The sequence below is a fragment of the Lissotriton helveticus genome, chromosome 1_2 (assembly GCF_964261635.1).
Source record: "Lissotriton helveticus chromosome 1_2, aLisHel1.1, whole genome shotgun sequence".
In the NCBI taxonomy this organism is placed as follows: Eukaryota; Metazoa; Chordata; class Amphibia; order Caudata; family Salamandridae; genus Lissotriton; species Lissotriton helveticus.
In genome coordinates this window covers 341479190-341492369 of record NC_136058.1, presented here as the reverse complement: position 1 = coordinate 341492369, position 13180 = coordinate 341479190, and the positions used below count along the sequence as shown (strand labels likewise).

At 35.6% G+C, this 13180-nt stretch overlaps 1 non-coding gene across 1 annotated transcript; it reads right to left on the bottom strand.

The window, feature by feature from the left end:
• Positions 1 to 12092: 12092 nt before the first annotated feature.
• On the bottom strand, positions 12093 to 12164 carry TRNAD-GUC (transfer RNA aspartic acid (anticodon GUC)). The gene has a single exon. It is a non-coding gene; the product is annotated as a tRNA-Asp (tRNA).
• Between the last annotated feature and the right edge of the window lie 1016 nt (positions 12165 to 13180).

Genomic DNA, 13180 nt, shown 5'->3' with positions numbered 1-13180 from the left:
AGACATCTAAAATGGCTGCCGTGCACGACAAAAGTGTGGCATTTCAAAAAAGGCAAGATGGCGCAGACAATGTTTTTCAACACTTCCTCATTTCCTTCGAATCGAACGTTAACAGACGTTGGGGCATATTACCAAAGTTAAGCGATATTTATCGCTAACGATGCTTACCAACCAATTTTTTACCACTAAGCATCGTCAGAAATTATCGAAGATAAACCTTACTAATATCAAGGTTTATCGCAAATGCGATAATAAACGGCCGCAATGCATGAATATCGCTAAAAACTCAGCGATATTCATGCATTACCGAGCTAATACTCTTAGCCATGTTATCCACCTCCCATTGGATAACATGGCTAAGAACTGCTCAGGGCAGGTGTTACTTTTTGGAGATATTCGCGCTTAGCGCGAATATCTCCAAAAGTTGGTAATAGGAGATAGATATCTTGCATGTTGTAATGCAAGTTATTGTGGTATATGGAACTCATACCATAATCTCTCAGGAAAGCAGAAACTGATCCTTTTGGGACCGCCTAAAAAGGCCTAGGGGGTGAGGAGTACTCTACTTTGCCCCCTTTTCACGTTCCGAACTATTTTATTTTACTCTCTTCTGTAATTACACAAAATACCAGCGATAAGATGCATCGGAGACACACAGTGAGAGAAAGGAGGCCGGAGATGAAGAAGACATGTCAAATACACATTGGAGATAATATAGTGGCAGAAGGGAAGTAAATATGAGTAAACTTACCATGTAACATAAAAATGTTGCACTCTATACTATAAGTCTCATTTTATACTACAATCACTTCGCTACAACCTCATAAATTAAAAATAAAAATAAATAATGTCTCAAACAATTTTTGATTTCTAAATATAAATTTATTCTTCAAAATTTTCTAAATTTGAAACAACTAGTAACATGTCCTCATCAGTAATTTCCTCTTCAATCATCTCATCTGGAATCTCCTCATTAAAAGTCTGCAATGATGATTCTTGTAACTCTATGGTCTCCAAACACTCGATAAATTCGCCATCAAGAGATTGATCAAAAAAATCATTCAAGTCATCTCCTCCTTCTGACAATATTTCATTATTGGTGCTGTCCATTTCAATCAATGTAGTGGAATCATTCAAGTCATCTCCTCGTGACAATATTTCATTATTGGTGCTCTCAATTTCAATCAATGTAGTGGAATCATTCAAGTCATCTCCTCCTTGTGACAATATTTCATTATTGGTCCTGTCCATTTCAATCAATCTAATGGAATCATACAAGCCATCTCCTCCTTGTGACAATATTTCATTATTGGTGCTCTCAATTTCAATCAATGTAGTGGAATCATTCAAGTCATCTCCTTGTGACAATATTTCATTCTTGGTGCTGTCCATTTCAATCAATCTAATGGAATCATACAAGTCATGTCCTCCTTGTGACAATATTTCATTATTGGTGCTCTCAATTTCAATCAATGTAGTGGACAATTCAAAAGAAATTGCCACGGTCTCTTCATTGTGAGCCATTTTATTTTGAAATTGCTTGCTGTAAATTGCAGAAAAAAATAATCACTTTCATTTATCGTTTTTAGTAATACATAATATAAAACTAACTTCATCAACTATTTAGTATAACAGAAGGACTGCAAATAAATAACAGAAAACATTTTTCAAATTATCTTCAAGTGTACAACATAGTTCCCCTTACAAATTAACAACTCACCTTTTTAAAAGTAGCAGAAGTGTTAGTACTGTGTAAATCAAACACCAGAAATTCACCACCAAAAATTCCTCACAAATGTACCTCAGACAGTAGTATCACAAAATGGCTGTGGTTTCCTCTCATTTGACATATATACATAACCAATTAACTTTCATCACACACAAATACAAAACCAAAGTAACATTTTAATTGGTTCTAAATTTCAACACTTTCAAATGTGTTTTCCCCATGCAATTTTCCATAGGACATTTACATACGTCTACAGCCTGAATGGCTGAACGGAATTACACCAAACTTGGCAAAATGGTACATCAAACCTAAGAGGTCAGGAAGGATCTACTATGACCCCTTATGGTCATTTCCCCCTTCGCTTTGGCCTCCTCTTGTCTCTCAATCCTACCGAGAGACAAGATGGCGGCCGCTACGGACTGTTTGGAATGTTGACAGACGCCGGAGAACCAATCAGCTTCGCAAAGCTCCGTAACGCGAAAAGTACGCGAAGCGGAGCGCTGTTACAGATATATATCTTTTTTTGAACGTTAATTTCTCAAAATCCACTGGAGCACATATATTGAGACCTAGCAAAGGCACATCGGGCTACCAGTCCCTAATATTTTGCCAAGTTTCGTGCAAATCCATTCAGGTGTTCGATTATTATTATTATTATTTTTTTTTGCCCCGCGGGGCCCTTTTAAAACCTCCACATCAAACCTAGGGGGTCAGCGAGGATCTACTATTCCCCCTTATGGTCATTTGCCCCTTCGCTTTGGCCTCCTCTTGTCTCTCGATCCTACCGAGAGACAAGATGGCGGCCGCTACGGACTGTTTGGAATGTTGACAGACGCCGGAGAACCAATCAGCTTCGCTTCACAAAGCTCCGTTGCGCGAAAAGTACGCGTCCTAGGACGCTGCCCGGTCCGCTGTTACAGATATATATCTTTTTTTAAACGTTAATTTCTCAAAATCCACTGGAGCACATATATTGAGACCTACAAAAGGCACATCGGGCTACCAGTCCCTACAATTTTGCCAAGTTTCGTGCAAATCCATTCAGCCGTTCGGGCTAAAAGTGAGGCCAACCGCCCTATGGAAAACTCAATGTTAAAAACACGTTTTGGGACCCCCCTTTTTTCTCGGCCCCCCCTTGACGAACCCCCCCCAAATTTTCAAGGGCTGCTCAGAAACAAAATGTGCCATTTTCCTGAAAATTTCAGCCAATTCCGTCCACAAACGCCAAAGTTATTAGACATAGAATTTTCAAAAAACCCATAGAGAAAAAATCCTAACTATATATACCTACTGGCGACCGCCAGTAGGTAATATATAAATATATATTTATATATAATCACCTCACTTTACCATTTGCAGCTTATAACTATTAGCCACCAGGGGTCACTACTAACCAAAAGCAGTCATTCTACTTGTAAATCGTGCCAATCGAGTGGAACAGCATCCTATGATTCACCACTGCTTCATCTCATTTTCCAAGAGAATGCAGATGTAAAGTGTTTTTGATGGTACGCCTGTGCATATTGAAATATTCAGAGCATATTCTGAATTTCAGTTAACACATCAGTAAGCATTTTGGCCATCAGTGAATTCAACCTTTTTTCTCAATTGGAATAGGCAAGGATAATGACAGATATATTTTACAATGTTAGAAAGTACATCATTTTATTTAATTGTGTGAATAAAAGGAATCGCCTCCCCGTCGGGGAATTGAACACCGGTCTGCCGCTTGACAGGCGGGGATACTAACCACTATACTAACGAGGACTTATTGGCATCAGTTAAACAGTGCTCACCTCCTTGGGGTTAAGGCATGCCCTCGATCAATTCACAGTATTGTAATAGGCAGATTTGCTGCTTTTGGTTAGGACAAGTAATTTCTTTTCCTAAATTATTACAATACAGAAATTCCTAGCCAAAAAACAATCAGTTTTATCAAGAAATTATTTCATTGAAATAAATATCTATCTATCGATCTGTCTATCTAGCTATCTTTGTATCTATCAATATATATATTTATATATATATATATATATAAACATATATGTATATATAATCACCTTACTTTACCATTTGCAGCTTATAACTATTAGCCACCAGGGGTCACTACTAACCAAAAGCAGTCATTCTACTTGTAAATCGTGCCAATCGAGTGGAACAGCAGCCTAGGATTCACCACTGCTTCATCTCATTTTCCAAGAGAATGCAGATGTAAAGTGTTTTTGATGGTACGCCTGTGCATATTGAAATATTCCGAGCATATTCTTTATTTCAGTTAACACATCAGTAAGCATTTTGGCCATCAGTGAATTCAACCTTTTTTCTCAATCGGAATAGGCAAGGATAATGACAGATATATTTTACAATGTTAGAAAGTACATCATTTCATTTAATTGTGTGAATAAAAGGAATCACCTCCCCGTCGGGGAATTGAACACCGGTCTCCCGCTTGACAGGCAGGGATACTAACCACTATACTAACGAGGACTTAATGGCATCAGTTAAACAGTGCTCACCTCCTTGGGGTGAATGCATGCCCACGATCAATTCACAGTATTGTAATAGGAAGATTTGCTGCTTTTGGTTAGGACAAGTAATTTCTTTTCCTAAATTATTACAATACAGAAATTCCTAGCCAAAAACAATCAGTTTTATCAAGAAATTATTTCATTGAAATAAATATCTATCTATCGATCTGTCTATCTAGCTATCTTTCTATCTATCAATATATATGTTTATATATATATATATATATATATATATATATATATAAATATATATTTATATATAATCACCTCACTTTACCATTTGCAGCTTATAACTATTAGCCACCAGGGGTCACTACTAACCAAAAGCAGTCATTCTACTTGTAAATCGTGCCAATCGAGTGGAACAGCATCCTATGATTCACCACTGCTTCATCTCATTTTCCAAGAGAATGCAGATGTAAAGTGTTTTTGATGGTACGCCTGTGCATATTGAAATATTCAGAGCATATTCTGAATTTCAGTTAACACATCAGTAAGCATTTTGGCCATCAGTGAATTCAACCTTTTTTCTCAATTGGAATAGGCAAGGATAATGACAGATATATTTTACAATGTTAGAAAGTACATCATTTTATTTAATTGTGTGAATAAAAGGAATCGCCTCCCCGTCGGGGAATTGAACACCGGTCTGCCGCTTGACAGGCGGGGATACTAACCACTATACTAACGAGGACTTATTGGCATCAGTTAAACAGTGCTCACCTCCTTGGGGTTAAGGCATGCCCTCGATCAATTCACAGTATTGTAATAGGCAGATTTGCTGCTTTTGGTTAGGACAAGTAATTTCTTTTCCTAAATTATTACAATACAGAAATTCCTAGCCAAAAAACAATCAGTTTTATCAAGAAATTATTTCATTGAAATAAATATCTATCTATCGATCTGTCTATCTAGCTATCTTTGTATCTATCAATATATATATTTATATATATATATATATATATATATATATATTTATATATAATCACCTCACTTTACCATTTGCAGCTTATAACTATTAGCCACCAGGGGTCACTACTAACCAAAAGCAGTCATTCTACTTGTAAATCGTGCCAATCGAGTGGAACAGCAGCCTAGGATTCACCACTGCTTCATCTCATTTTCCAAGAGAATGCAGATGTAAAGTGTTTTTGATGGTACGCCTGTGCATATTGAAATATTCAGAGCATATTCTGAATTTCAGTTAACACATCAGTAAGCATTTTGGCCATCAGTGAATTCAACCTTTTTTCTCAATTGGAATAGGCAAGGATAATGACAGATATATTTTACAATGTTAGAAAGTACATCATTTTATTTAATTGTGTGAATAAAAGGAATCGCCTCCCCGTCGGGGAATTGAACACCGGTCTCCCGCTTGACAGGCGGGGATACTAACCACTATACTAACGAGGACTTATTGGCATCCGTTAAACAGTGCTCACCTCCTTGGGGTTAAGGCATGCCCTCGATCAATTCACAGTATTGTAATAGGCAGATTTGCTGCTTTTGGTTAGGACAAGTAATTTCTTTTCCTAAATTATTACAATACAGAAATTCCTAGCCAAAAACAATCAGTTTTATCAAGAAATTATTTCAATTGAAATAAATATCTATCTATCGATCTGTCTATCTAGCTATCTTTCTATCTATCAATATATATATTTATATATATATATATATATATATAAATATATATTTATATATAATCACCTCACTTTACCATTTGCAGCTTATAACTATTAGCCACCAGGGGTCACTACTAACCAAAAGCAGTCATTCTACTTGTAAATCGTGCCAATCGAGTGGAACAGCAGCCTAGGATTCACCACTGCTTCATCTCATTTTCCAAGAGAATGCAGATGTTAAGTGTTTTTGATGGTACGCCTGTGCATATTGAAATATTCCGAGCATATTCTTTATTTCAGTTAACACATCAGTAAGCATTTTGGCCATCAGTGAATTCAACCTTTTTTCTCAATCGGAATAGGCAAGGATAATGACAGATATATTTTACAATGTTAGAAAGTACATCATTTCATTTAATTGTGTGAATAAAAGGAATCACCTCCCCGTCGGGGAATTGAACACCGGTCTCCCGCTTGACAAGCAGGGATACTAACCACTATACTAACGAGGACTTAATGGCATTAGTTAAACAGTGCTCACCTCCTTGGGGTGAATGCATGCCCACGATCAATTCACAGTATTGTAATAGGAAGATTTGCTGCTTTTGGTTAGGACAAGTAATTTCTTTTCCTAAATTATTACAATACAGAAATTCCTAGCCAAAAACAATCAGTTTTATCAAGAAATTATTTCATTGAAATAAATATCTATCTATCGATCTGTCTATCTAGCTATCTTTCTATCTATCAATATATATGTTTATATATATATATATATATATATATAAATATATATTTATATATAATCACCTCACTTTACCATTTGCAGCTTATAACTATTAGCCACCAGGGGTCACTACTAACCAAAGGCAGTCATTCTACTTGTAAATCGTGCCAATCGAGTGGAACAGCATCCTATGATTCACCACTGCTTCATCTCATTTTCCAAGAGAATGCAGATGTAAAGTGTTTTTGATGGTACGCCTGTGCATATTGAAATATTCAGAGCATATTCTGAATTTCAGTTAACACATCAGTAAGCATTTTGGCCATCAGTGAATTCAACCTTTTTTCTCAATTGGAATAGGCAAGGATAATGACAGATATATTTTACAATGTTAGAAAGTACATCATTTTATTTAATTGTGTGAATAAAAGGAATCGCCTCCCCGTCGGGGAATTGAACACCGGTCTGCCGCTTGACAGGCAGGGATACTAACCACTATACTAACGAGGACTTATTGGCATCAGTTAAACAGTGCTCACCTCCTTGGGGTTAAGGCATGCCCTCGATCAATTCACAGTATTGTAATAGGCAGATTTGCTGCTTTTGGTTAGGACAAGTAATTTCTTTTCCTAAATTATTACAATACAGAAATTCCTAGCCAAAAAACAATCAGTTTTATCAAGAAATTATTTCATTGAAATAAATATCTATCTATCGATCTGTCTATCTAGCTATCTTTGTATCTATCAATATATATATTTATATATATATATATATATAAACATATATGTATATATAATCACCTCACTTTACCATTTGCAGCTTATAACTATTAGCCACCAGGGGTCACTACTAACCAAAAGCAGTCATTCTACTTGTAAATCGTGCCAATCGAGTGGAACAGCAGCCTAGGATTCACCACTGCTTCATCTCATTTTCCAAGAGAATGCAGATGTAAAGTGTTTTTGATGGTACGCCTGTGCATATTGAAATATTCCGAGCATATTCTTTATTTCAGTTAACACATCAGTAAGCATTTTGGCCATCAGTGAATTCAACCTTTTTTCTCAATCGGAATAGGCAAGGATAATGACAGATATATTTTACAATGTTAGAAAGTACATCATTTTATTTAATTGTGTGAATAAAAGGAATCGCCTCCCCGTCGGGGAATTGAACACCGGTCTCCCGCTTGACAGGCGGGGATACTAACCACTATACTAACGAGGACTTATTGGCATGAGTTAAACAGTGCTCACCTCCTTGGGGTGAAGGCATGCCTCGATCAATTCACAGTATTGTAATAGGCAGATTTGCTGCTTTTGGTTAGGACAAGTAATTTCTTTTCCTAAATTATTACAATACAGAAATTCCTAGCCAAAAACAATCAGTTTTATCAAGAAATTATTTCATTGAAATAAATATCTATCTATCGATCTGTCTATCTAGCTATCTTTCTATCTATCAATATATATATTTATATATATATATATATATATATATAAATATATATTTATATATAATCACCTCACTTTACCATTTGCAGCTTATAACTATTAGCCACCAGGGGTCACTACTAACCAAAAGCAGTCATTCTACTTCTAAATCGTGCCAATCGAGTGGAACAGCAGCCTATGATTCACCACTGCTTCATCTCATTTTCCAAGAGAATGCAGATGTAAAGTGTTTTTGATGGTACGCCTGTGCATATTGAAATATTCAGAGCATATTCTGAATTTCAGTTAACACATCAGTAAGCATTTTGGCCATCAGTGAATTCAACCTTTTTTCTCAATTGGAATAGGCAAGGATAATGACAGATATATTTTACAATGTTAGAAAGTACATCATTTTATTTAATTGTGTGACTAAAAGGGATCGCCTCCCCGTCGGGGAATTGAACACCGGTCTCCCGCTTGACGGGCGGGGATACTAACCACTATACTAACGAGGACTTATTGGCATCCGTTAAACAGTGCTCACCTCCTTGGGGTTAAGGCATGCCCTCGATCAATTCACAGTATTGTAATAGGCAGATTTGCTGCTTTTGGTTAGGACAAGTAATTTCTTTTCCTAAATTATTACAATACAGAAATTCCTAGCCAAAAACAATCAGTTTTATCAAGAAATTATTTCAATTGAAATAAATATCTATCTATCGATCTGTCTATCTAGCTATCTTTCTATCTATCAATATATATATTTATATATATATATATATATATAAATATATATTTATATATAATCACCTCACTTTACCATTTGCAGCTTATAACTATTAGCCACCAGGGGTCACTACTAACCAAAAGCAGTCATTCTACTTGTAAATCGTGCCAATCGAGTGGAACAGCAGCCTAGGATTCACCACTGCTTCATCTCATTTTCCAAGAGAATGCAGATGTTAAGTGTTTTTGATGGTACGCCTGTGCATATTGAAATATTCCGAGCATATTCTTTATTTCAGTTAACACATCAGTAAGCATTTTGGCCATCAGTGAATTCAACCTTTTTTCTCAATCGGAATAGGCAAGGATAATGACAGATATATTTTACAATGTTAGAAAGTACATCATTTCATTTAATTGTGTGAATAAAATGAATCACCTCCCCGTCGGGGAATTGAACACCGGTCTCCCGCTTGACAAGCAGGGATACTAACCACTATACTAACGAGGACTTAATGGCATCAGTTAAACAGTGCTCACCTCCTTGGGGTGAATGCATGCCCACGATCAATTCACAGTATTGTAATAGGAAGATTTGCTGCTTTTGGTTAGGACAAGTAATTTCTTTTCCTAAATTATTACAATACAGAAATTCCTAGCCAAAAACAATCAGTTTTATCAAGAAATTATTTCATTGAAATAAATATCTATCTATCGATCTGTCTATCTAGCTATCTTTCTATCTATCAATATATATGTTTATATATATATATATATATATATATATATAAATATATATTTATATATAATCACCTCACTTTACCATTTGCAGCTTATAACTATTAGCCACCAGGGGTCACTACTAACCAAAAGCAGTCATTCTACTTGTAAATCGTGCCAATCGAGTGGAACAGCATCCTATGATTCACCACTGCTTCATCTCATTTTCCAAGAGAATGCAGATGTAAAGTGTTTTTGATGGTACGCCTGTGCATATTGAAATATTCAGAGCATATTCTGAATTTCAGTTAACACATCAGTAAGCATTTTGGCCATCAGTGAATTCAACCTTTTTTCTCAATTGGAATAGGCAAGGATAATGACAGATATATTTTACAATGTTAGAAAGTACATCATTTTATTTAATTGTGTGAATAAAAGGAATCGCCTCCCCGTCGGGGAATTGAACACCGGTCTGCCGCTTGACAGGCGGGGATACTAACCACTATACTAACGAGGACTTATTGGCATCAGTTAAACAGTGCTCACCTCCTTGGGGTTAAGGCATGCCCTCGATCAATTCACAGTATTGTAATAGGCAGATTTGCTGCTTTTGGTTAGGACAAGTAATTTCTTTTCCTAAATTATTACAATACAGAAATTCCTAGCCAAAAAACAATCAGTTTTATCAAGAAATTATTTCATTGAAATAAATATCTATCTATCGATCTGTCTATCTAGCTATCTTTGTATCTATCAATATATATATTTATATATATATATATATATAAACATATATGTATATATAATCACCTCACTTTACCATTTGCAGCTTATAACTATTAGCCACCAGGGGTCACTACTAACCAAAAGCAGTCATTCTACTTGTAAATCGTGCCAATCGAGTGGAACAGCAGCCTAGGATTCACCACTGCTTCATCTCATTTTCCAAGAGAATGCAGATGTAAAGTGTTTTTGATGGTACGCCTGTGCATATTGAAATATTCCGAGCATATTCTTTATTTCAGTTAACACATCAGTAAGCATTTTGGCCATCAGTGAATTCAACCTTTTTTCTCAATCGGAATAGGCAAGGATAATGACAGATATATTTTACAATGTTAGAAAGTACATCATTTCATTTAATTGTGTGAATAAAAGGAATCACCTCCCCGTCGGGGAATTGAACACCGGTCTCCCGCTTGACAGGCAGGGATACTAACCACTATACTAACGAGGACTTAATGGCATCAGTTAAACAGTGCTCACCTCCTTGGGGTGAATGCATGCCCACGATCAATTCACAGTATTGTAATAGGAAGATTTGCTGCTTTTGGTTAGGACAAGTAATTTCTTTTCCTAAATTATTACAATACAGAAATTCCTAGCCAAAAACAATCAGTTTTATCAAGAAATTATTTCATTGAAATAAATATCTATCTATCGATCTGTCTATCTAGCTATCTTTCTATCTATCAATATATATGTTTATATATATATATATATATAAATATATATTTATATATAATCACCTCACTTTACCATTTGCAGCTTATAACTATTAGCCACCAGGGGTCACTACTAACCAAAAGCAGTCATTCTACTTGTAAATCGTGCCAATCGAGTGGAACAGCATCCTATGATTCACCACTGCTTCATCTCATTTTCCAAGAGAATGCAGATGTAAAGTGTTTTTGATGGTACGCCTGTGCATATTGAAATATTCAGAGCATATTCTGAATTTCAGTTAACACATCAGTAAGCATTTTGGCCATCAGTGAATTCAACCTTTTTTCTCAATTGGAATAGGCAAGGATAATGACAGATATATTTTACAATGTTAGAAAGTACATCATTTTATTTAATTGTGTGAATAAAAGGAATCGCCTCCCCGTCGGGGAATTGAACACCGGTCTGCCGCTTGACAGGCGGGGATACTAACCACTATACTAACGAGGACTTATTGGCATCAGTTAAACAGTGCTCACCTCCTTGGGGTTAAGGCATGCCCTCGATCAATTCACAGTATTGTAATAGGCAGATTTGCTGCTTTTGGTTAGGACAAGTAATTTCTTTTCCTAAATTATTACAATACAGAAATTCCTAGCCAAAAAACAATCAGTTTTATCAAGAAATTATTTCATTGAAATAAATATCTATCTATCGATCTGTCTATCTAGCTATCTTTGTATCTATCAATATATATATTTATATATATATATATATATATATATAATCAGCTCACTTTACCATTTGCAGCTTATAACTATTAGCCACCAGGGGTCACTACTAACCAAAAGCAGTCATTCTACTTGTAAATCATGCCAATCGAGTGGAACAGCAGCCTAGGATTCACCACTGCTACATTTCATTTTCCAAGAGAATGCAGATGTAAAGTGTTTTTGATGGTACGCCTGTGCATATTGAAATATTCAGAGCATATTCTGAATTTCAGTTAACACATCAGTAAGCATTTTAGCCATCAGTGAATTCAACCTTTTTTCTCAATCGGAATAGGCAAGGATAATGACAGATATATTTTACAATGTTAGAAAGCACATCATTTTATTTAATTGTGTGAATAAAAGGAATTGCCTCCCCGTCGGGGAATTGAACCCCGGTCTCCCGCGTGACAGGCGGGGATACTGCCCACTATACTAACGAGGACTTATTGGCATCAGTTAAACAGTGCTCATCTCCTTGGGGTTAAGGCATGCCCTCGATCAATTCACAGTATTGTAATAGGCAGATTTGCTGCTTTTGGTTAGGACAAGTAATTTCTTTTCCTAAATTATTACAATACAGAAATTCCAAGCCAAAAACAATCAGTTTTATCAAGAAATTATTTCAATTGAAATAAATATCTATCTATCGATCTGTCTATCTAGCTATCTTTCTATCTATCAATATATATATTTATATTTATATATATATATAAATATATATTTATATATAATCACCTCACTTTACCATTTGCAGCTTATAACTATTAGCCACCAGGGGTCACTACTAACCAAAAGCAGTCATTCTACTTGTAAATCGTGCCAATCGAGTGGAACAGCAGCCTAGGATTCACCACTGCTTCATCTCATTTTCCAAGAGAATGCAGATGTAAAGTGTTTTTGATGGTACGCCTGTGCATATTGAAATATTCCGAGCATATTCTGTATTTCAGTTAACACATCAGTAAGCATTTTGGCCATCAGTGAATTCAACCTTTTTTCTCAATCGGAATAGGCAAGGATAATGACAGATATATTTTACAATGTTAGAAAGTACATCATTTTATTTAATTGTGTGAATAAAAGGAATCGCCTCCCCGTCGGGGAATTGAACACCGGTCTCCCGCTTGACAGGCGGGGATACTAACCACTATACTAACGAGGACTTATTGGCATCAGTTAAACAGTGCTCACCTCCTTGGGGTGAAGGCATGCCCTCGATCAATTCACAGTATTGTAATAGGCAGATTTGCTGCTTTTGGTTAGGACAAGTAATTTCTTTTCCTAAATTATTACAATACAGAAATTCCTAGCCAAAAACAATCAGTTTTATCAAGAAATTATTTCATTGAAATAAATATCTATCTATCGATCTGTCTATCTAGCTATCTTTCTATCTATCAATATATATATTTATATATATATATATATATATATAAATATATATTTATATATAATCAC